Below are 23,553 nucleotides of genomic sequence, written 5' to 3'. Positions count from 1 at the left end.
AGTCAGGCAGAGAATCACTATGCTAGACAGGAAGGAAAGATTCCAAGGCACGTCAGAAGTGAGATGATTTAGCCCCTTTTGCCTGGAGCAGTGGTCCCCAACCTTTTTCATCTGGCGGGCGCCAGACGACGAGCCACAGAGGACCGTGGCAGCAGACGAGCATCCGCTGAAATGCCGCTGACAAGCAGCAACGTCAATAGGCATCGCCGCCGAAATGCCACCAACAAGCTGCGACATCCAGAGGCGCCGCCGCCGAAATACCGCCATGGCGGCATTTCGGCGGCGGTGCCTCTGGATGACGCAGCTTGTCGGCAGCATTTCAGCGGATGCTCGTCTGCTGGCCAGTACGCGGGCGCACTTAGACACCCTGGCGAGTGCCATGGTGCCCGCGGGCATCGCGTTGGGAACCCCTGGCCTAGAGTAAGCTCAGAACAATTCCAGCAAGGGGAAGGTGTGTGAAATCTTCCCTGATCCCTGGCCCGGTGCTTCTGACACTGCCCACCTGCTCTGCTACAAGCTGGACACAAGCAAAAGGGAGATCAGCCAGGAGCACATTTACAGGGAAGTAGAGAGAAACAACACCAGGCTGGTCAGAGAGGGTAAGCCGCTGTGTGGAGACCGGAGGGGAGAGGAGGCAACTGGCCATTCAGGGCGGGGAGACTGGGAGGCAGCGCTTTGAGTGCATGAGGGCAGAGGGGAGCTGTGGGAGCATTAGGGAGAGTCGAGGGAACAGCAGCTGCGGTCCTGTTGGGGACAAAGGAAAGTCCTCCAAGGGTTAATACTTTCCCAGTGAGGGTGAGATGCTGCACCTCCTTCCAAGGGGTAGAGGTGAAATCTGGCCCTATGCAGCTCCAGCAGTCCCCAGGGCTTGTTTGAAAGCACTGCCTCAGCAGGAGCACTTTGACCTCTCCTGGCAAAGAAAGTGAAAACTATTGAGCCTTATGATTTTTCTGCACCAGTAATCTCCACCCATCCCTTTCTGGCGACTCAGAGCGGGAAAGCTCTGCACACTGAATCCTCCACAGACCAATAATTTCCTTATTACACCTGGCAGCCTCCCACAGACCCAACCTGCCAGAGGGCTCCTTGGAATCTCATTAGGTGCCTTTCCCTCTCCCTGCTTCATTCCACCCGCCTACTCCACCCTAAAGATTACTGGCTCACAGTAACATCTGGGCAGGCCCGGACGTGCTTCCCTCCAGGGTCCATCAGTATTTAGATAGTCAAAAAGAGGCCCTGGGAAAGAACAGTGCGAGTCTCATTTATAGCATTACGGAACTCACTCTAGTCTGCTAATTCCCATCCAGTTCTCAGTGGCCGGGTGGCCACATGCCCAAAAGCACTAACCACAACTCATAACTGATACCTCCTATTAAGGGGGAGGCATAGCTCAGTGTTTTGAGCATGGGCCTGCTAAACTCAGGGTTGTGAGTTCAATCCTTAAGGGGGCCATTTAGGGAACTGGGGTATGGGGAAAAAAAAAGCCACCGTCTGGGGATTTGTCCTGCTTTGAGCAGGGGGTTGGACTAGATCAGGGGTGGCCAACCCGTGGCTCTGGAGCCACATGTAGCTCTTCAGAAGTTAATATGCGGCTCCTTGTATAGGCACAGACTCCGGGGCTGGAGCTACAAGTGCCAACTTTCCAATGTGCCGGGGGGTGCTCACTGCTCAACCTCTGGCTCTGCCACAGACCCTGCCCCCCCCCACCCCTTCCTGCCCCCCACCCTGAACTTGCCGTGCCTTCGCTCCCCTCCCCCCTCCCCCGAGCCTCCTGCATGCCACGAAACAGCTGACAGGGAGGAGGGAGGGTGGGTGAGGCACTGAGGCGGGAGGTACTGGGAGCAGGGTGGGGAGCTGATGTGGGGCTGCTGACGTATTACTGTGGCTCTTTGGCAATGTACATTGGTAAATTCTGGCTCCTTCTCCAGCTCAGGTTGGCCACCCCTGGACATCTCCTGAGGTCCCTTCCAACCCTGATATTATATATATTGGGGGGGGTCTCCGCCAAGAGTTGAATTAGTCTCACACACCTAGAGGTGATTCCTCTAGGTGAGGGTTGAGGCACATTGAGAGTAGCTTGCATTGCTTCCCCGCTGCATGGAGTTGCAGAGGGCTTCATTCTCCAGGGAATGCCTATGTGGCATCTGTTATACACATAGTCCCTTTTTCAAGGGAATGAAATGAATGAACAAGACTCTATAAATGTACATGAGCTAAGGCTGCAATCTATCTATGGATGCTGGGGAGATCAACGTTGTAGTTTGGCACTCACGGTTTCTGATGTCACCACCAGCATGCCTTGATGGAATTATAGCAGCACGGTTATGCACAGCTGGAGGTAAATTCTTTGTTACTTTTTTATTTAACACAGTAACTTCCCTCGTAAGTACTATTGTTCAGGTCCCATTAGCCAGAGGGAGGCTGCTGATCAGAGCTATGATAGGACTATACCAAGTCTGAATCAAAGCAGACAAACCCCTGCAAAATCCCTTAAAATGCTCTACACGAACACTTAATAGAACGGATTTCAAAAGTTTGTAGCATCGGGGGGGGGCCTGTTTCTCTCTCTTTTTTTTACTACACACAAATGTAACAATTCCATAGCAAATGCCTTTGTCACATAGTTCTACAGGACACACAGACAGGATGTACAGCTAACAGATAGCTGTTGTGAAGTGGTCTCTCCCCACTGGAATTCCTATAAGTCACTAGAACAGCCTGGGAGTAAGGTAAATAGACATTTTCTATAGACATACAATTTTCTCAACTATTCTGCCGTTAAATTTGTATTATCAAGTTCTGGTCAACCTTCATCTTCCCACTTTATTTGTGTGATGTTCCCATTCCCCCCATCTTCCACCTCTTTTTTGTCTTGCTAGAGGATTAAAACGATCCTTTGCCCTACAGTGATTTCTTTTCTGTTTGGAAAGCATTTAGCCCATTGCAGGCTTTACTGGAAACAAATCAATATCACCATCACAATGTCATGATAGTTATAGCAACAGGGAATGGTGATACATCATCATCTCCTAATTACAGCCAAGAGAAATTCAGCAGCATCAGGACATAGGGATTTAAATTTTTTCCAGTTCTGGGTCCAGGTGACTTTGTGCCCTTGCAGTTCTTCTTTGAAGGAACCCATAATCTAAAAGCATAATTCACATGATATCTCAGAACCCTCAGTTTTGCCTAGCATCAGCCTATATCCGTGAAGATTACTGTGGCTTCCACCCAAAACCGTATCTGGAACACATCCCAGAATTATTTCAGGGGTTGAGAACCTCAGCAAGTCTTTAAGGGAATCTAGTCCCAGATCCAGGGATGCAACCAAATCTGAATCAGATGAGTTTCACCTGTTTGGAGACTGTTTGGAGTATGTTATGAAACCTTCACAATCATGCGAGCAACATCACCACATGCTGACAATGCAACATCACAACGCTGAGTCCTGGAGCTACAAAGGAGATTTGGGGCATTAATTGTCCCAAAAGTTAGACCTACTGTCTGCAGAAAAGACCCAAGAAAATCAAGAGCATCCCACAAGTTTCAGGATAGTCCTCTCTATGAAAATAGCACAGTAGTGTTATTTGTATTACATGGGCTTCCCACTGTGCTAGGCAACTGTCTTGAAGGTTTTATATCTAAATAGACAAAGACAGGAAAAGGGTGGAAGGGCATTATGTTACAGATGTGGAATAGTATCAGAGGGGTAGCCGTGTTAGTCTGGATCTGCTTCTTTTACAGATGTGGAATGGAGACGGAGATTAAGTCACATGCTCAAGGTCACACAGGAAGTCTGTGGCAGAACTGAGAATAAAACCAAGATCTCCTGAGTCCCAGGCCTCGTCTACACTACTGCATTATGTCAACCTAAATTACACTATTCCTGTTACGTGAATAACGTCACTGAAGTCGACATAGCTTAGGTCGATTTACCGCGGGGTCTACACTGTGCTGTGTCGATGGGAGACACTCTTCTGCCAACTTACCTTACTCTTCTCGGGGAGCCGTCGTATTGAAACTGACAGGAAAGCACTCTGCCATCGACTTAGCTAGTCTTCACCAGACCCACTAAAATCGACACCCACTGCATCGATCGCAGCAGTGCCAATCTACCGCTAAGTGTAGACATGGCCCCAGTCCAGAGCCCAACCACAAGACCATCTTTCATGTCTATGAAGGATAATCTTTGACTTTCAAAAGGCAACAAAGAGAAAATTCATGTATTTTTTCACTGTGGAACAAAGCAGAAAGTCAAAGTTACAACATGGGCCCAGGTGGAACTGAAGACTGAGTGCCTTTGATGGCAGTATTGAGCATCTAATCTTTTATAGCAATTAATGAAGCTTCACTGCAGTCAAAGGCCTCCTTTATCACAGCAGCACATTGCCTCAGCCTTCCAAGCTGTTTACTTTTGGACAATTTCCCCTCTCTCTCAAGCCCATGTATCAGTCACAGTTACAGGGAACTGGACACTCAGATTGCAGGGGCTGATTTACCCCCAGTCTCAGTTTCTCACCCATACCTATTTCAGCACTGAACATCTGCCCCATATTTCATGTTGCTTTAATTGGGAGTGGTGTTGAATATTTAGCCAGCTCTTTCTTTGGGTACTGTAGCTAATTCCAAAGCTGTGTTTTATTCCTGCAGTGGTTGCCTCTGATTCTCAGGGCTCATCTTAAGGCACAACCAATGCAGGTGACTCCTGGCAATTGAACTCAATCTCCCCCTTGAGCAGTGAGACAAATAGAAGGGGATGCAAGTGTTTGACATCCTCCCCCGGCAATGGAGTTGTAGGAGACTGTTGACCCAAATCTCCTCCTCCCACATTATACACAAAATCAGCCTGCCTGCCCATAGAATTTGAGGCTCTTCCACAAAACCTTGGAACCAAGCAAAACCAAAACCAAACAATTAGAGCAGAGTTTGACCGGAACATCTCCGAATTGTGGGCAAATTCTGATCAAAGTGCAAACTTGTAGCTCAGGGGCCTCTCTCTCTCTGCTGGGTTAAATCAAACCCCCGGATCTAAACATTCCCAAAACTTGAATCTACATAAAACCTAAAATGAGGCAAAACTTGCCTGGTTTCTCTTTTTGTTTGCAACACAAAACTTGGGCCAGGTTTTTCAAAACCTCTTCCAGGGTTCATGAAGCTTTCATCCAGCTCTAACCATGGGATGATCATCCACCCCTCACATCCAGAGATCTCCGTTTTCAGGGCCTGACTCTCAATCTTACAACTCTTTTGGCGACAGCCTCCTAAAATGAATGATCAAGCCAGACCTCACTCTTACATAGATTACCAGGGAAAGATGTTGCTTGGCTGTGAAAGGAGAGGGAAAGGACCTGTTAGCCTCCACCCATCCTCAAGCTGTCACCCCATGAACAACTGCTCAACTCCCAACAAAACCCTGCCTTAACCATCCTGATTAATACTTTTAAAATCTTGTCACCACCTCCAAGCCAATCTGAACCACACGTGCTTAGGTGGACACCTTATAAAACTCAAAGCATCATATGGATTCAGCCTAAAATCAGGCAAAATTTGTTTAAACTTCACTTTCAGTTTTTGGATTTGCTCAAACCTACGTCTCAAAGCAAAATGCAAGGAGGGTGACCCACCATGAGGCAAAGACAAAACATCACTCCAAGCACGACCCTCCTCAAAGCACAACTGCTAAGTTCTGCGGCCCTAGAAGGACAGAGATGCTGTCTATTTTCTGATGCACTGAAGATTTAAGTTGCTGTAAATGCCAAAGAAATTTAAACATTTTTTAGCATAATCTATTGCACTAAATATAAGACTGGGAGTTGGGAACTAAAGTCCAATCCAAGCTCTGCCACTCCCTCTCTAGGCTAAATTTAACCCTGATAAAAAAGGGCTGCAGTTTCACTGACTTCAATCAAACCACACACATCCTCACAAAGGCTGAAGCTGGCCTTTTTGTATGGCGCCAGGCATGTCTCTTCACCTCTCTCTGCCTAAACTGAGCTATTTGTTAAATAGAGATGATCATGCTTACTGCACAGGTGTGTTCTGAGCCTCAGCACCACCTTGAACTGTAGTCAGCTTCAAATGAGAATTTCAAATACTTTCCAACTCTACACCTACCTTGATCACCCTGACAGTTTCTGTGCCCCTAAACTCACGTTTTCCCATGTTTTTCTTTCCTTTCTTTCTGCATGAAAGATGCACACAAACCGAAGGGGAAATGGACTGGCGGACTGTACAGGGGGAAATGGTGCAAACGGACTATACGCAAAGTATAGTATAGGGGGGGGGAGGGATAGCTCAGTGGTTTGAGCATTGGCCTGCTAAACCCAGGGTTGTGAGTTCAATCCTTGAGGGGGCCACTTAGGGATCTGGGGCAAAAATTGGCCCCCTAGTGTGAAGGGGGGGGCTGGACTACCTTTTTCAAGGTTCCTTTCTTCTAGGAGATTGGTATATCTCCCAATTGAAATAATCTCTAAAAAAAAAATTCAAAGACTAGATGACCTCCTGAGGTCCCTTCCAACCCTGAGATTCTATGAAAGTACTGTCAAAGGTACAATATAAGCAAACCAAGGGAGGGATTTATTTGTCTTCCTTTTTATTTTCTTTTATAGTTAGAGCTGTTTCAAAAAATTTCCATCAAATCCAAATTTTAATAAAAAGAAAGGAGGGGAAGGGGGGGGAATACCATGAAATTCTCCCCTCATTTTCTCAGTAGCTCTACTTGTTATAGCAGTCTCCAGTGTTTTTGTGAAATCATAAGAGAAAAATCAGATTTCAAACAGAAGTGTGATTTCTACGTTGAGCATGTCTCTAATTAGTTAGTGTTTGTACAGCACTTTGGAGATGTAAAGAGTTATTGTAAGTGTTAAGCATTATTTAATGACTACGCATATGCAAAATTCAAGCAGGTGTGAACAATGGGAAAGTAGGGAGATGCCAAACACTGCACCATGTGTCTCTAAAAAGTCACAAATCCTAAGAAAGATCTGTAATGATCCTTTCCTCTTTAAATGGAGGGACCAGGTGGTGAAAACTAATGCCAGATCAGGTGGACCTTTGACCCATGCACAGCTCCACTGACTTAAAGCTTGTCATTGTATACACTTAAGACCTAGATCTTATATAGTGCTTTTCTTCTGTATGTCTCAAAGGAGGTCAGCATCATATTGATTTTAGATGGGGAAACAGACACAAGGAGGAAATGACTTGCCCAAGGTCACCTAGCAAATGGGAAATTGAACCCATGTCTTCTGAGTCACAGTCCACCACTCTAGCTATTAGATCCCACGGACTCCCTGGAGTTGGGACAGAGCTGGACAGAGTTTCAATAGTATTCACAAGCAGAAGTATTTGCAGGCTCCCTGAAGTCAATGGCAGCTTTCCCGCTGCCTTCAATGGGAGCAGGCCCAGGCACTAGAGGAAGCAATGAACCACTTCAAGGAAGTGAGGCTAAGAACAGGCACAAAGTGCCATATTTTGCGAGCCCCCCGACACAAATGGCAGGATCTGGCCCAAGAAAACAGCTCTTTTGTACTTGGGGACCTGTTAAGGCTTGCCTGCCTTTAAATAAAATACCCTGAGACTGCATCTTCAGCCTCAGTTAAGCCAAATCTAATGAAACAGAAGCTCAACTGAGCAGAGCTGGTCACAATCTCTTCCTGCTCCACCCAGAAACCAGCTCCTCTTTCAGACTCTGAGGGATGGAGAAGTTCAATATTCTCATTGGGAAATTTTAAAAAGCTGACCCGACCCTAAAACACTGAAACACACTGCCAGGCTCTGGCCTTTTCTTCTTCCTCCTCTCTGAAGCAACGCACGGTGCCTTCATACAGTGCCGCTCCCACACACAAAGCAGTTAGAATACCAAGGACACGTTTGCTCTCTCCACAATGAAATTGCGCTCATGCTACGAAAGCTCAGTGATATGGGCAGATGTCTGGTCAGGCCACACAAACGCTTATAGCCAACTCTTAGGAGTTCGCTAGCTTTGCAAATTACCCTCCACCACCAAAAGGAGCCCCAACTTCCTCCCTGTTTCTGCTCCTTCCCTTCTCTCCTTGACAAAATTTGATCCCTGCCCTAGACCTATCACCAAGCTAATGGCTCTCCTCCCCAAACCAGGAGAAAAATCACTCCCTGATTAGAGCCATCAGCCTTCCATCTCTGCCAGCTACTTCTTGAATACACTAAGGCCTATCTCCCACACATAAGTCCAGAGCCGACAGCAGCAGCAGGATACAGGTCCTATCAAAGATGAAGGAAGGAGTGGGCTTTCTGCAGGATGGAGGCAGAACAAGTTGGGATTTGCTCCTCTGAAGGACCTCAAATTTGTCCCACTGCCCAGTAGCCACAAAACCGGCTTCCTTCATAGAAAATGGCACTTAGATGTCCAAATCCCATTGTACATCTAGCCCTAATGGCCACTTCAGGTGCCTAAACTGAACATTTAGATCCTCAAAACCATTACTGTGGTGCCTAAATTCCCTAGGCACCTCAGCTTCCACTGGTAAAATCCCCAAGGCATCTTCATTGCTGCCAATGGGTATGTGCAAAGCTCCCTCAGTTCTGACACCCAAAGTCTAGCTCACAACTCAGCTCTGGCAGGATTCACAAACTAGGTGTTCTCCTGTCTAGCTTGCTTGTAGGGCCCAATCCAGTGGGGGTACCACTCTTTTACCCAATATCCCAGCGGTTAGCGCTCCCACCCAGGATTTCAAGTTCAAATCCTTCCTCTGCCTGACATGCAGCAGGCACTTGAACGAGGTTTCTCATATACCAGGAGAATGCCCTAAACCCTGGGCGGATCTCTTTCCAGTTCTCCTGTTGAAGCTCTTACACCTTTTATAAAATAATTCATTGGGCCAGAGAAAAAGTAAAATGACTCTACAGCATGGTCCTTAAGGCACTCACGTGGAAAGGGGAAGACCTGTGTTTCAATCCCTTCTGCAATGAATATTTAATACCTCTCCTTGGCACTTCCTATTAGCTAGCTTACCCGGCAGCCCATTCATCTTGTTGGCTTTTGTGAATCCCATTTTTAAGTGCCGATATTCTTCCATGCACTGTATAGGGAGGAGCAAGGTGCCTAACTCAGGGCTCAGGATTCTATTAGGTGGCAGAACCCCTAAAAGTTAGGTGTTGCAACGCTGAATCTAAGTCCCCTCTGGGGAACTAGTCCTTAGCGGCCACCTCAGACTCCTGGAAGTGAGCCAGTTCTCAAGTGCTACTGTTTAATTCCTTCACTCACTGCCTAGCCCAGGCTCTGCATGCATTACAGAACATATACAACGACAGCAGTAAATTATTAACACAGGACACTCAACCACACCCTCTTGGGGAAAAAAATCAAACATGAAACATACTTCTCACAATACCTTCCCAGTCACAAGCAACCCAGCCCCAGCCTTCAATCAACACCCCAATCAATTATCCCCCTCCACTCCCCAGCAAACACCTGGGCAAACAGGTGGCTTGTACAGGGTGCCCTGAAGTTCACCAAATCCACCTGGAAGTTGGCTAGCTTCTCAGACATTAAATAGAGCATAACATGCCCAAGAATTTCATGCCAAATATAACACTTTGCCCCTTTTGGCCCCAAGTGAACTCAGAATTCATGCTGGAAATGGCAGGCAGTGTAGTCCAGCGAGTATGGCACTGGACTGGGAATCTGGAGACCTGGGCTCTATATGTAGCCCTGCCATCAACTTTGCCTCTGTTTCCCAGACTGTCTTGTCTGTTTAGATTCCTCCGAGCAGGGAGTGGTCCCTCACAACTTGTTTTTAGAGTGTCTAGCATGATGGGGCCCTGATCTCAGCTGGGGCCTCTAGGTGCTGCCATAATTCAAATAATGGTCAAAAAACGGATAGCTGTCCACCAGGCCAAACTAATTTCCATTTGTAACTTGACTTAGCATTTGAACCCACAGCTATTGAGTTTAATGGTTGATAGCACTAATCTCTACTGACTGCCAGGGGCGGCTCTAGACACCAGCGCGCCAGGCGGCGGGGCGCGCTTTCCGGGGGGGGGGGCTGGCTCCAGTTGAGCTGACTGCCCCATTCCTCCCCCACTGTGCTTTGACCTCAGGCTGAGATCATTAGCATTTTACTCCTTCCACAATGGAATGAATTAATGATTGATTGTGGGCCTTCGCTATGAATCTTCAGGCTTCTGTCAGCCTGTGTCACAAATGTAACATTATTTAATTGTAAGTTTTCCCATTTAATTGCAATATACACCTGCTCAATGTCCCTCAGTGTGTGGAACAGCACCATACTTCATTTAAAAAGCCCTCATTTAAATTCAACAGCTAGCTGCACAGATTTAACCATTAAACTGATTTATGTTGCATAAAAGATCAAACCAGATCGCACCTTGTGGCCAAATAACCATAAAGGTTTCTGTAAAGATCATTAATTCACCTCCCTGGGCAGTTAGTTTAACAGTAAATATGACTTAGATGACTTTATCTAGTTAACCTTAAATCAATTTGTTATTATGATTGGTTGCCCTACATAATACAAATGTGAGACAAGAAAGTGCTACAGTTTAGGGTGCCCCAAACAGACCATCCCATGATGCATTGACCCTGGGTTCCCATGTTTTTGGGACTGCCTGCTCTGTTACATGCTTTTTTAGGTGACCCATATCTCTGTGCCTCAGTTCCCCATGTATAAATTGTGAAGGATAGTACAGCCCTACCCCACAGGGATATTGTGAGGACATTAAAGATTGTGAGGCACTCAGATACCATGGTGATGCAAGCCATATAAGTGCCTTAGTCAGACAGACAGGTCAGATATCACATTCAGGGTCCAATTATCCTCCCACACCAGTATGACTCTGTTAACTGCAGCAATGTAAGCACAGTCAGAGTCAGCCTGGTAAAGGGCTGGCTATTCATCTGTGTTGATACAGAACCCAGCACCATGAGATATTGGCTGGGACCTCTGGGCACTAGAGTAATACAAGGAATTACCCATAATAGATCTCATAGGCTTGAGTCTCTGCAGCCTTGCTTAGATATTTACACCTGTGCAAAGTGGGTGTGTAACACTGCCAGCTTTGGATTCTCCACTCAACAAGGGGGCAGGTGGGCATTTTGTACAAGCCCTGTATTGAAAAATGTGGGGGTCGGGGCATACAGAAGCGCTGAGTCCTAATCATCCTCTTACCAGGGCAGCACCAGTCTCTTCCCAGTGTGGGGCGCTGGGTGAATTAGTCTCACCCCCTACTCCTCCTAAATTCTGGCCCGGCCTCCTCCCCTCTCCCAATGCCTCACCCCCTGAATGGGGCTGCAGCTGCTCCTCAGCTTCCCTCCACCCTTTGACTGCTCGCAGCCGGGACAGGCCCAAGACCCCAAGTTGGAGCAGGTCAGGCCAGGCAGCTGTGGGGGAGCCCTGGACCCTCCACCTGCCCTGGGCAGCACACTCCTGGGCAACCTGCCTGGACTTCCACCCCCTAGCACTGCCCCTGCCTCTCACACATATTGGCGCAGATCAGGGTTACTCCATTGTAGTCAATGGTATTACACCGGTGTGAGTACGAGGAGAATCGGGCCCAAGGTGTCTAGATTGCTGCTCCGCAAATCAGTCTTCCCATCCTACCAGTGGGAAGAAAGCCTCACTGACACCGTGCTACTGCACTTGGTATTCAGTCAGTGCACCAGTAAATCATGGCTCCTCGCATGAAAGAGCTCATTCTGTCTGTGTGCATATCTGTGTCTGTGTTCAGTCTCGCCAGACTGAGGAAAGCACTTTATCCTTCATTTCTATGCTCAACCACGTGCTTCCTCAGCCTTCCTACCTTGTGCATGCAGCCACAACAGTGGGGAATATTTCTCCTTCCGAAATGCACCCCCCCAACACCTCCCATTAGGGAAAAAAACAAACAAAAAAAACCTATGCACATGGTTTTCTACCTCACACAAAAATCTTACGAAAGAATGGATTTGATATGAACAGGGCAACAAGGACCTGATCCTAAATCCACTGAAGTCAATTGGAGCCTTTTCACTGACTTCAATGGACTTTGGATCAGTCTCCAAGTGTTACTTGTCTTTTTCGCCTAAACACAGAATCTGGTCATACCTTTCAACCTGCCTATGATCTGATTGTGAGACACATGTTACAAGGATCCAAAGTTATTCATTCAGAAAAGCTTAAAATGCTGTGAGGGAGAGCATGAATGAACCTTTCCACAAACTCAGCTGCACAATATTTTATTTCTGATGTAAATACTTTTTCAGCAAGACAGGTGAAGGAGTTACAAATTTGCATGGCCTGGAGGTAAAGTCAGTCTAAAATGAGCGATGTCCTTTGAAATGAGGGACACTGGAGAGGTACGTGTCTGATAGTTTATACTCTCTCAGATCTGACTGCTGGAACATGGTCAATGTGATTATAAAGAAACTAAATAGCCTATTTTCATTCTCCAAGCTACATTCTCAAGATACCACAGAAAAAAGTGTGATAGAAGAGCCTGAATGGAAATCTGACTGAATTGTAAGCAAAACTAAGGCTCCGATTAAGGCTAGCACTTAAAAAAAAACCCATGAAGTTAAGCGTGTGGGTAGGTCTCATTTTGACTTAAACACATGCTTAAGTCCCATTTAAATGCTGTCCTGAATTGGGGCCTAGAAAGCAGAAATATTAGAAAGCAAATCTACAAAAATCTTTTAATTTTAGGAATCACAGGCACTAGCTATAAAACGTGATATGAAATCCAAGTTCTTTTAAAATGCTGAGGGTTTTTTTTGTCACATTTGAAATCCAGGTGCCGCATGTGACTTCCTGACAGATTCACCAAGGAACTGCCAATTAGCAAACAAGAAACAATCAGAAACTGAGCATTACAAAGTCACAACATCATCAGAAAAGGGAACATATTTCCTTTCTCAGATTGAAATGCCACGGGGGGTGGGGGGAGGGAGAAACACCTTTGATAAAAATATCCTTTAATGATAGGTAAAGGGTTAGCCCTTACCACCGACCACACACGCATAAAAAAGGTCTTAGTGACAGTGTAAACATAGAAACTACATATTGCATCTGCATTTTATTTAACAGGGCTCTTCTTGCCCTTATTTCCAACAACAATTTAGAGAGAATTAAAATTGAATAAAAAGCCTAAGCTTATTTTTCACCATCTTGTTTGCTTTTTGCCCTATTTGCATGATCAAACTAGATGGTCAATTTTACATTTGTTTCTAATCTATGGAGGCCCAGCAGCAGGGCCGAAACAGGAATGCTATCTGGTGCTCACAGGTTGTTTCGCTTATTTTCAGGCTGAGGGGAAGGAAGGGGACCAGGCTGCAAGGTAGTTAATAAGAATAATCTCACATTTCTATAGTGCTCTTCATCCTAGAGAATCCTATATTATTTTACCAGCCATGGCCTGATCCTGAATTGAAGCCAACTGGACTTTAGGGGAGAATAATTATCCGCAATCACTTTGCAGCATTGGGGCCTAGGAGCTCTTAAACTCACCCCAGAAATGCAGCCGCTTTTGGGAACACAGCAGCTGTTTAGACAATATAGAGGAAAAGAAAAGAATAGAAAAAAGAAAAGAGAAAGACTATCATATTAAAACTGCAAGGGGGGGTGGGGAAATCAGCCAGCCAGAATGCAAGTACCCAGACTGGAATGTGACCAGGGTTTACACGACTATGCTTCTGAAAATTGCCAGGTGATCATCATTAATGATTTCAAGTGGTCAGTAACTCTCCATAATAGCTTACCTGAAACACAGCACCTCCAATATTGACACTGTGCTGGGCACTGATTCAGGACTGACTCAGACAGAAGGACACCTTCTACTGAATCATCACCTGCATTTCCTGCAGCCCACTGGGGTTTTCCATGGAAGTCTGAGCAGGTCTGACCCTGTTTGACAAGTATGATCTGGAAAGATCAAAGCCTGCCTGAGGTGGTAGGGCTGAATACTGCAGATACACAGAGCTCTGTGTCTCATTACTGTATTAACCCCGAGCCCCCAATATCTGAGTCTTGTCTCTGTGCACCATTACCAGCTTCCTGACTCATGTCCTGTCCATAGTAAGCAATCTGTTACAAGAAACAATTCTGAGTCTCTCTCAGACTATTTCCTAAACCAGTGGTTCTCAACCAGGAGTATGCGTACCCACGTGGGGTATGCAGAGGCCTTCCAGAGGGTACATCAACTCATCTAGCCTAGTTTTACAACAGGCTACATAAAAAGCACTAGTGAAGTCAGTACAAACTAAAATTTCATACAGACAACGACTTGTTTATTCTGCTCTATATACATTATACACTGAAATACAAGTACAATATTTATACGATATGGTAAAATTGAGAAAGTCAGCATTTTTTCAGTAATAGTGTGCTGTGAACACTTTTGTATATTTATGTCTGATTTTGTAAGCAAGTAGCTTTTAAATTAGGTGAAACTTGGAGGTACACGAGACAAATCAGGCTCCTCCAAAAGGGTTATAGTAGGCTGGAAAGGTTGAGAGCCTCTGTCCTACACAATGGGTGCATTCAGAGGACTTATGCAACAGAAGACTCTTGTAAAGGCATTGAGATATAAATGAATACTATTTAATCATTAAGGTAGACAGCTTTGCTACCAACGCATCTGCTGCCCGTATTTGTATATTTGGTCGATGTCATAATTTAAAGACAATAAGGAGGGTGTTTTCTGCAGTAAAATGATCAACCTGTTTTTCAAAATTTTTTTTTAAAAGTCCATTGTACGGCGTGTTTCTGACATAAATACAATAAACTGACTTGGAAAGCTTCCCATTTCTGAGAGAGAAAGCACACTCCAACTCGCTGGGCAATGACGTTAGTTTACATGCAATTTTCTAGCTTGTTTTGCCAACCTCAGACAAAGGTAACAGGTTAATTGCTATTTTTATTGGTATAATAGATGATCAGAGATAAGGTGTTATTTTAAGTTAAACCCTACAGCACAGTTATGTGGAAGAAAAAACTGACTGTGTGTAGTTCTCACGTGCTTCAGATAAAATCTGTATTGCAGAGTCTTGCTGTTTTGTAGATGCATTCAGAGCTATGAGGGTGTCTTTAATGGAGCTTGTATGATGACAACCAAGGCCCCAACCCTGCAAGTTACTCGGTGTGGGCAGAGGGCTACTGATTTCAACAGGGGTTTATAAAGGTGGAAGGATTCACCCTCACAGATTAGTTTGCAGGATCAGGTCACAAGATAGCCCAGGGAAATCAAACTCAATCCTTGTCAGGCCTAATAGATTCAAAGTGGGTGGAAACAAAAAAAAAAAAAAAATCAGCGTAGAGTTTTAAAGTAAGGACCCATTGATAAATAGCTCATAAAAGGGTTAAAACATCTATTAATAAATGATCAATTGTTATAGGCTGTTAGAGTGTTCAACAGGTTCCTTATGATCATTGATAACACTTTCTATAACATCACACTCTTAAGCCCCTGCATAACATTCACATCCAAATTCCCCAGCCAATGCAAAGTTCCTCTTCAGAACGATTTTGCCTTCACCCTTGATTTTTCCATTACAATGGCATTAAAGAAAGGCGCTTGGGCACGCTGGACTTGGAATGACCCTTGAAGGCAGCGCTTACTCTCACAGCAGGACACTTCAACTGCCTGATCAAATAAGTTTCCACCAGACGGGTTTACTGATTGGGAGAAGCCAAGTCTCGGAGAGAGGATAAAGCATATTTCACAAATAGTGGGGAAAGTCCCTATGTCCTCACACAAACCAAAAACATTACCTCTAGGCTGCATACACCGACAATCCTTTGAATTTATCCTGCACCTTCTAATCAGACCTCTTATGAAGAGTCTTACGAGTGTAATAGAGCTAGAACCAATAAGGAATAAAACCTATAAAGTTTAGTAGATAATAAGACCCTGGCTACAGGTTTTACTGTAACTGTCCTATAGCGGGGGGGTGGGGGCTCTCTGTTAAATTGCAATGTTATTTTAGCAAAATACTCAAAGAGGAAGAAGTGCAAATCTAGAGTTATACGTGAAATCTTTCAAACTGAAACTGCAGATATTCTGATGATTAACCCAAGACTAAGGAAAGTAAGTGCCCTGTAACTATATAAACCAAAACATACTTATCTGCTGTCATCGCCCACACCTGTTGCTACAATTGCTCCAGGGATTTGGACCAGGAAAAGTAGCAGAACAGGACTACGCAAGAGAGTCGTCCAGCACCAAGATGAAGTGAGAGCGAATTTAGGTTCTAATCCATACACAAGTTTTAGGAAAAGATCACAAAACTTGGGCTGATGATGTCAGAAGCAGCACTCTTCCACCTCACTCCATCTATACAATCTGGCCCACACACGGGTACCTACCCAGCCACCTTCTCCCAAACAAGCCTTGACTACTCCTCACCTTACTTTAGACACCTTCAGGCAGGGCTCTAGTATGAACAACCCCTAGGGTTTTCAGGGAGCACCAGATGCTGTCCCACACAGGAGCACGTGCTGGTTGGCTAGAAATGGTTCTAATATTGCAGCAGGCCAAGGGGCCGTGATCTATACCAGGCAGCTGTCTGGGAACTGTGCTGACCTATGGGTGGGTGAGGAGGAAGGAAGAGACGCTGTGAAGGGATCAGCACACAGCTGGCACCTCCTCAAGGCCAGGTGTGGCACTTCAGCTCTCTCTCCGCTGTGGTCTGCTGCCACCGGCTATTCTGCCTCTGCGGTGACCTGTGGCCATCCAGCCAGGTCACTCCCAAGTCTCTTCCCTTCTGAGGTAGTCCATGAACAAAAGCAAGGGGAATTAACACAAACCAACTGAGCTAGTGAGAGAGCGCCAGGAATGCATCCCTCTCAGGGTATGTCAGGATCAGGCCCTTCTTTCCCTCAGGGAGGGACCATCAGGCAGTGGCTGTCGGGGAAGCTCCTGCCTTGAGTCAGCCCTTTCCTCAGGAGCTGCGGGTTGAAGGTCTCTTCTCTTCCCTGGCCTGCCCACAAGTGAGCTGTTCTGCTTCCCTTTTAATGCCTCCTCCAGCCTGTGCAGGTGTGGCGGGGTGGGGATACCTGAGCTCAGAGAAGCTCCTGAACCCCTGATGTCCAGTGGGGGGCTTGTATATCCCATCACAGATGCATATCCCACTACCTCACAAAAACCTACAACTATTGGGAGACAACGCACTGCATGGGGCAGCCCCCCTAAAGGATCGCCTGGTTGGAGGGAATGGAGACTCGGTCCTCCTGAAGAACCAGGGGGAGCAGAGGGGGCACCTATATCTCATAATTACTTCATGGGATGGGAGCAGTTTACTGTAGGCTCCCCTGGCAGGCTGGTAGCCCCAGCCTCTGGGGATGAAAAGAACAGAGGGCTTTTCACTGATGGAGGGGCAGATTTACAGTCAGCCCAGACCTTTAAAAATACCCTCAGGAGCGAGACCCTTGTTGCCCTGGGGAATTGATCCTAGCAGATTTTGGCAATCCTAAAAAGGTAGGAGCCTTTTGGGCAAACTGACAGGTAAGAAAACAGCAGCTGCTATAATCCAGATGTTGCCGGGGAAGAGCTGCTCGGACAAGTCCACGACGAAGACCGTATCTGATCTCAGGAGGAGAGCTGTAAGCTATCTATGATGGCAGCAAAAAAACAAAAACTCATTTGTAACCTTTAAAAGCAACAGGCTCAGTGAGCCAAACATCATTTCCTAGATAATGATCTAACGAGAACCAGACTCTCTCTCTGTGTGCATTCCTTTGATGTACAGGTGTACGAGCTAGTGCGGTGTGACTTGTTTCATAAACTGATAGAATACATAGGGCTGTGCAGAATAGTCCCTCCAAAGCTCAAACCAAACTCAGGCTCAACGTTTCTCGTAAGGTTCAGCTCCTGATTACGAAAGTTTGGCAAATGTGGGCTGAGGATGTTTCACAGCTAGGGAGGTAGAAAACTTCCTTTCTCCCCGATAAGCCACCGAGTGTTCTTGAGAGGAAGGACTGAATCCAGTGGGTTTCCTGGCAGATAGGAGTTAATTTAATGAGAACCTGGAGGGGAGTGGTTCACTTGCAATCTCTCTGAACCAAAATTGCAGAGCTCCACTTTTGTGAACTGATCACTGCAGAAAGGAAGGATGCAGAGGTGGGTCATGAATAGACTGGAAAGTATTAAAGACAGGTCCTGAGCCACAAAATTTGGATCCAATCATCCAACTTTTGGACAGGTTTAGATCTTAAGTTTTGTTCTTTATGGAGATGGGACCATCCTGCTGTTAGGAGCTGGGTTTGGATTGCTTCCTTCCCCTCACCAAAAAATGCAGAGGGTGTTCAGATCGGTGTCCATCCCTAAAGCGTATACCTGTTACAGCCCTCTGCTGAATGGAATGAGACCTGCTGAGTATTACTCATTATCTCTATTACATCAGTCCTTTTTACCTCAGATCCCTTGCACCAGCTACTCTACACACACCCACACCCACAGCAAAAAGATGGTTCCTGGCCAGAGAGCAGAGACAACAGGTGGATACAAAATAGGGGAGGAAGCAGTGGTCACAACACACCCCATTGCTCCTGTGCTGGTGATCACTTCGATCCCTAGCTACTGAATATAAGCCTTATACCAGTGTCAGACCTACTCCGAATCCACGGAGACGGCTGTTCCCTTTTGTCCGAAATTTCCTCTTCCCAACACTGGACCCCTTGTGGTAGTGCTAGTAGTTAAGGAAGTGTCTGCATCTGGCTGCCCAACCCCAATACCAAATTCTAACCCCGCACGCTCTTTACGTGAAATCATAATGAAGTCTGTTTCCCTGCTCCTTGGTTATTGATTCCACCTACAATCTTTCATCTCTCCTGGCACGTGCAATGAGCGATTTCCAATATACATGCTTATTATGCTCCACTGGAATATACCATAAAGTAAAGGTAAGCGACACGTAGCAGACTGGCTGCATGTAGCAGTCAGTGATAGGGAAGCTATTCTCAGCTTACAAAATCCACTCAGACACTTCCAGAAAATTCACATCAGATACCCGTGCCCTCTGAACAGATAATAAATACATCTGACCCAGTGATCCAAGTGTTATCTGCGTTTCAGTTACCAAATCATACAATACAGCTGTACACCTGACGTGATTTTAATAACATAAGACCACAAAGAGCAATGGAGCACAATGGTTAAAAGCAGACAAGAGAACATTGATTTTCAGATTGCATTCCACTATAACATCAATCAGCTGGTAGCTTATCTGAAATATAAGCAGCCCCAAGTGAAGCAAAGCAGCCCATGGTACGTTTCCATGTGATATCCCCACTGACTCCTGAAAGCACCCCCTCATCCATCAGAAAAGAATCTTTATTCAAATAAATACCAGCTTTTTGAGAATCAATATGTCCTTAGCTACAGATTTACTTATTGGTTTAGCCAGAATGAAGGGGGTTTGACAACGTTTACATGGGTGTTACAGGAGATGGAGCCTGCATGGAAGGAGGGAGCTTATGTCTAACTACTTGTAGCATATTGAGAAACCTGGCCTGCTTTAAAGCCTTGACCAAAACCCTTGTGCTCATGTAACAGAAAATCTGTTGCCCTTTCTCCTCACTGAGGCGTTTGACCTCGGAACTCTAATCCACTTTAATGGCCAGGCGCTTCCTCACTTGCAGTGGGGTCACAGAACGTCGGGGCATTGTCTTGAGATGGCAATCTCGTCTTCAGCTCCAAATGACATCTCGAAGTTCATGAGAATCACGTGAGCGCCCAGATCAGGCCCACATAATGAGACCCCTAAGGCCAGATTCTGCTCTCATTTCTGTGGGTGTAAATCCAGAATAACTTCACTGATGTAAATGGAGTTACTTCAGATTCACAGCCAGGAAATTGAGAGCATACTCTGGCTCCTGGTGCTTAGGCCACAATAGCTTTACACGATTTATGCAATGAATCTGGGCTTCCTGTAAGAAACTCTGTGATCTTAGCAGATATGGGAGCAGACATACCAAGCACATTTATTTGGCTACATTGGAAGCAACTAGCCCATTTCCCTGCCCAGAATATAGAAGTTAGAAACTGACCAGAACCCCAAACTGAAAGCCTCTGAATTTAGAGGTCACACAAATCCCATGCACTTCAAGAAGTCAGTGGGAGCTGAAGATGTTCAGCATCTCCAGACTACACCCTAAGACTGTGACCCCGTCTCTCCCCCCCACCACAAATCTGAACCCAAACCCAAGTTAAATGATAGGTAGAGCTAGCATCCTGTATCTAAAAGGGGAATCTGTGGGGACAGAGGAGGGGACATTAGAATGACATATCAGCAAGCTGGTGGCCACACACGGGACTCTGTTCCATATACTGGGTGGCCTTCATGGTTGCCCGCTTGCCTTGTATGATACTGAAGTTGAGATTCAAGCCTTGCTGTCTACTGACAGGACTGGAGGAGCCCATACAAGCCCCTTCTTCTGGCTAACTCAGCAGGAGCTGTGCTAAGCTATTCTCAGCTAAAAGTCACCCCTCACATCTCTTCTTTGGAGCATTCCTCCTGCCCACGTTTCTGAGTTGATGGAGGGCCCACAAGTAGAAGATAACTGGATGCAACAGGTCCAGACTCCAACGATCTTACAGTATTTGGGTCAATTTTGCTCCCTTTAAAGTTAATGGGGAAACTCCTATTGACTTGAACAGGAGCAGGCTCATAAGGTAGACAACACAGTGCAGATAGCCAGACGATGGTCAATGTAACAATGGTGCTGATACCACATCTGTCCCATCCTAAAATACTGATGATCATTTTAGAAGCTGTTCCAATGCTATTCTGAGGTTGGCACATGAAATGGCCTGTCCATTTCACCCCCTTTTCCCTCAGCCTTAGAATCTAAGGAAAGTTAGGAGGTGTCCATGCTGGATTGCTGTATCTTTCCCCTTGCCTGAAATGTACAAATGGTTCAGACCCTGGAATACATTTCCAGCACCAAACTTTTGCAAGGATCAGGGCCTCTACAACAGAGCAAAATAAGTGATGGGGTTTGATTTACCACTTGATGACTCCAGTTTTACACCAACGTAACTCAAACTTAGTGAATGGAAAAGAATGATTCAGGGTCTGTAAAACATGCCTTACAGTGAGAGACTTAAGGAGTTCAATCTATTTAGCTTATTGAAGGGATGGTTAGGAGGTGACTTGATCCCAGTCTCTATGTACCTAACATGGAGAGGAGATATCAGATACCAAAAGGCTCTTGGATTTTGTCAGACCTTTGTCTGCCAGATTAAATGGCTAGCAGCTGAAATTAGACAAACTGGAAATAAGATGCAAATTGTTGGAAGAGGATAATTAGCCATTGTAATAGTTGACCGGGGGTGTGGTGGATTCTCAGCCATTGAAAATCTTAAAATTTGAGATTAGATGTCTTTCTAAAGGGTATGCTGAGTCTAGTTCAACCACACATTATTGAATTTGATGGAGGAATTACTGGGCGAAATTATATGATCTGTGTTATGCAGAAGGTCAAACTAGATAATCATAATGGTCCCCTCTAGCCTTAAAAGTCTATGAATTAAATAAATGGAGTTACACTTGCATAAAACTGGAACACTGCATTAGTGAATCAGGCCCATCACTTTTGCAGTGATAGTACAGAGGATAAAATATGTATTTTCTATTCTAAGACAAAAAAATCAGTCCCTATTTTACAAGCAGGGTCCAATAAGACTTTATTCTGTTGATATATTTAAGAAGATGTTCATTAGTTTTCCTTTACAATATTATTCCCTTTAAACCTATACAATTTCTTCTAAGAAAATGTTACATGTGAAGATATGGGTTTTCTTTGCCTTCAATTTTATTTACATCCATGAGTTTTCAAAGACCCACACATGGAACACAAAAGTTGTAATAATGAAGATCTGCATGCTTTAACTTTGGGAGTGAAACTGACATTTTTTCCCTCTCTTTGCAACATCTCATCTTCCAGGGATGGAAATTCTCTCTTTTTGGAAGATTTGGGAATTCCAATCAAATTAGTATGCATGCCACGGATTATCATACTCCTAAAAATGCTTGTCTTCACTTTGCAGGCTTGAGCCAAAACAAAACACCTATTAAAGTCAATGGAAAGACTCCCATTAACTTCAGTGGGCACTGGATCAGTTCCTAAATTATTATTACTGAATATGGACAGACAGAAGGTATTTCAAGGAACAGCCACTATAATCATTTCTTGGCCTGATGTTAGCTATACTGAAAGCCCTACCAAAAAGCCGAACTGAAGATGTCTAAGACCCCATGGAGTATTTTAATGTGAAACAGCCAAATGTTCCCAGACAATTAACAATGGTTTGTACATCTTCCATTCCACAGCTATTCTATAAACTATATCCCCTCCCTCAACCCTATGCCTTTTGTCAGATTATTTCTTCTAGGCCATCTATGGCAGTGGTTTTAAAACTTTTTTCTGGCGACTCAGTTGAAGAAAAGTGCTGATGCCAGCGACCCAACGGAGCTGGGGATGAGGGGTTTGGGGTGTGGGAGGAGCTCAGGACTGGGGCAGAGAGTTGGAGTGTAAGAGGGGGTCAGGGGATGAGGGGTTTGGAGTGCAGGAAGGGGCTCCGGGTTTGGGGGAGCTCAGGGCTGGAGCAGAGGATTGGCGCACGGGCTTATCTCCGGCGGCTCCCGGTCAGTGGTACAGCCGGGGTGCAGAGGCAAGCTTCCTGCCTGTCTGCAGACCATGCTGTGCCCTGGAAGCGCACAAGGTGGAGGCACACAAGCAGTTCTGTGTGGCTCTAGCCTGCAGGCACCACTCCCCCAGCTCCCACTGGCCATGAACCGGCCAATGGGAATGCAAAGCCGGTGCTTGGGGGAGGGGGGTCCACGTGGAGCCCCGTGCCCCCCTGCCTAGGAGCCAGACCTGCTGCTGGCTGCTTCTGTGGCACAGCGCGATGTCGTAACAGGTAGGGACTAGCCTGCCTTAGCCGGGCAGCAACGCCAACGCAACTTTTAATGCCCCGGTTGGCGGTGCTGACCAGAGCCGCTGTGAACCAGTGCCTTACATTCCACGACCCAGTACTGGGTCACGACCCGCGGTTTGAAAACCACTGATCTATGGGAATAGTGTTTAATATCACAAAAGGCAAATCATTTGTGAAGCACTGCTTTTGATATTGTTACATTCCCTTAAATACAAAAAACACATCTTACAAGGAAGAAGGGGAGGGGAAATCTTAATAGCAATGGCTCAAACAATTGTGTGCAACTTACAAAGTTAATTCCACAGACTCCCTAACATTATCTTGGCAAGAACTATCATGGGGCTCTCCAGCTTGTTACAAAATACTACTTATGTCCAATGAAGTGGCATGTGATTGCTGAACAGCAATGAGCTACACAGGTTTGTGGAGAGCACCAGAAAAACCTCTCCATGACCAGTTTTAGAATAGAGGTCTGTTTCTTGTCACATCTCACACGGACAGATAATTATTGGCCTGAAAGTACAGAAACCATTTTTTCCAAAGGAAATCCATGGTAAGTACTGTAAAAATCAAACTATTACTTAAAATAAATAAAGAAATAAAGAAATGAATGAAAACAGGCAGAAGCAGGTGTTTAAAAGA

General features: G+C 45.6%; 1 protein-coding gene across 5 annotated transcripts in view; it reads right to left on the bottom strand.

Annotated features, from left to right (window-relative positions):
- The window catches only part of SEMA5B (semaphorin 5B), a 351,645-nt gene that overhangs the window by 284,387 nt on the left and 43,705 nt on the right, over nt 1-23,553 (bottom strand). The gene's annotated exons all lie outside the window — the stretch shown is intronic.

Source organism: Mauremys reevesii, linkage group 11 (assembly GCF_016161935.1).
Source record: "Mauremys reevesii isolate NIE-2019 linkage group 11, ASM1616193v1, whole genome shotgun sequence".
Lineage (NCBI taxonomy): Eukaryota > Metazoa > Chordata > Testudines > Geoemydidae > Mauremys > Mauremys reevesii.
The sequence above is the reverse complement of the archived record's forward strand: the minus strand, read 5'-3'. Positions and strand labels throughout refer to the sequence as shown.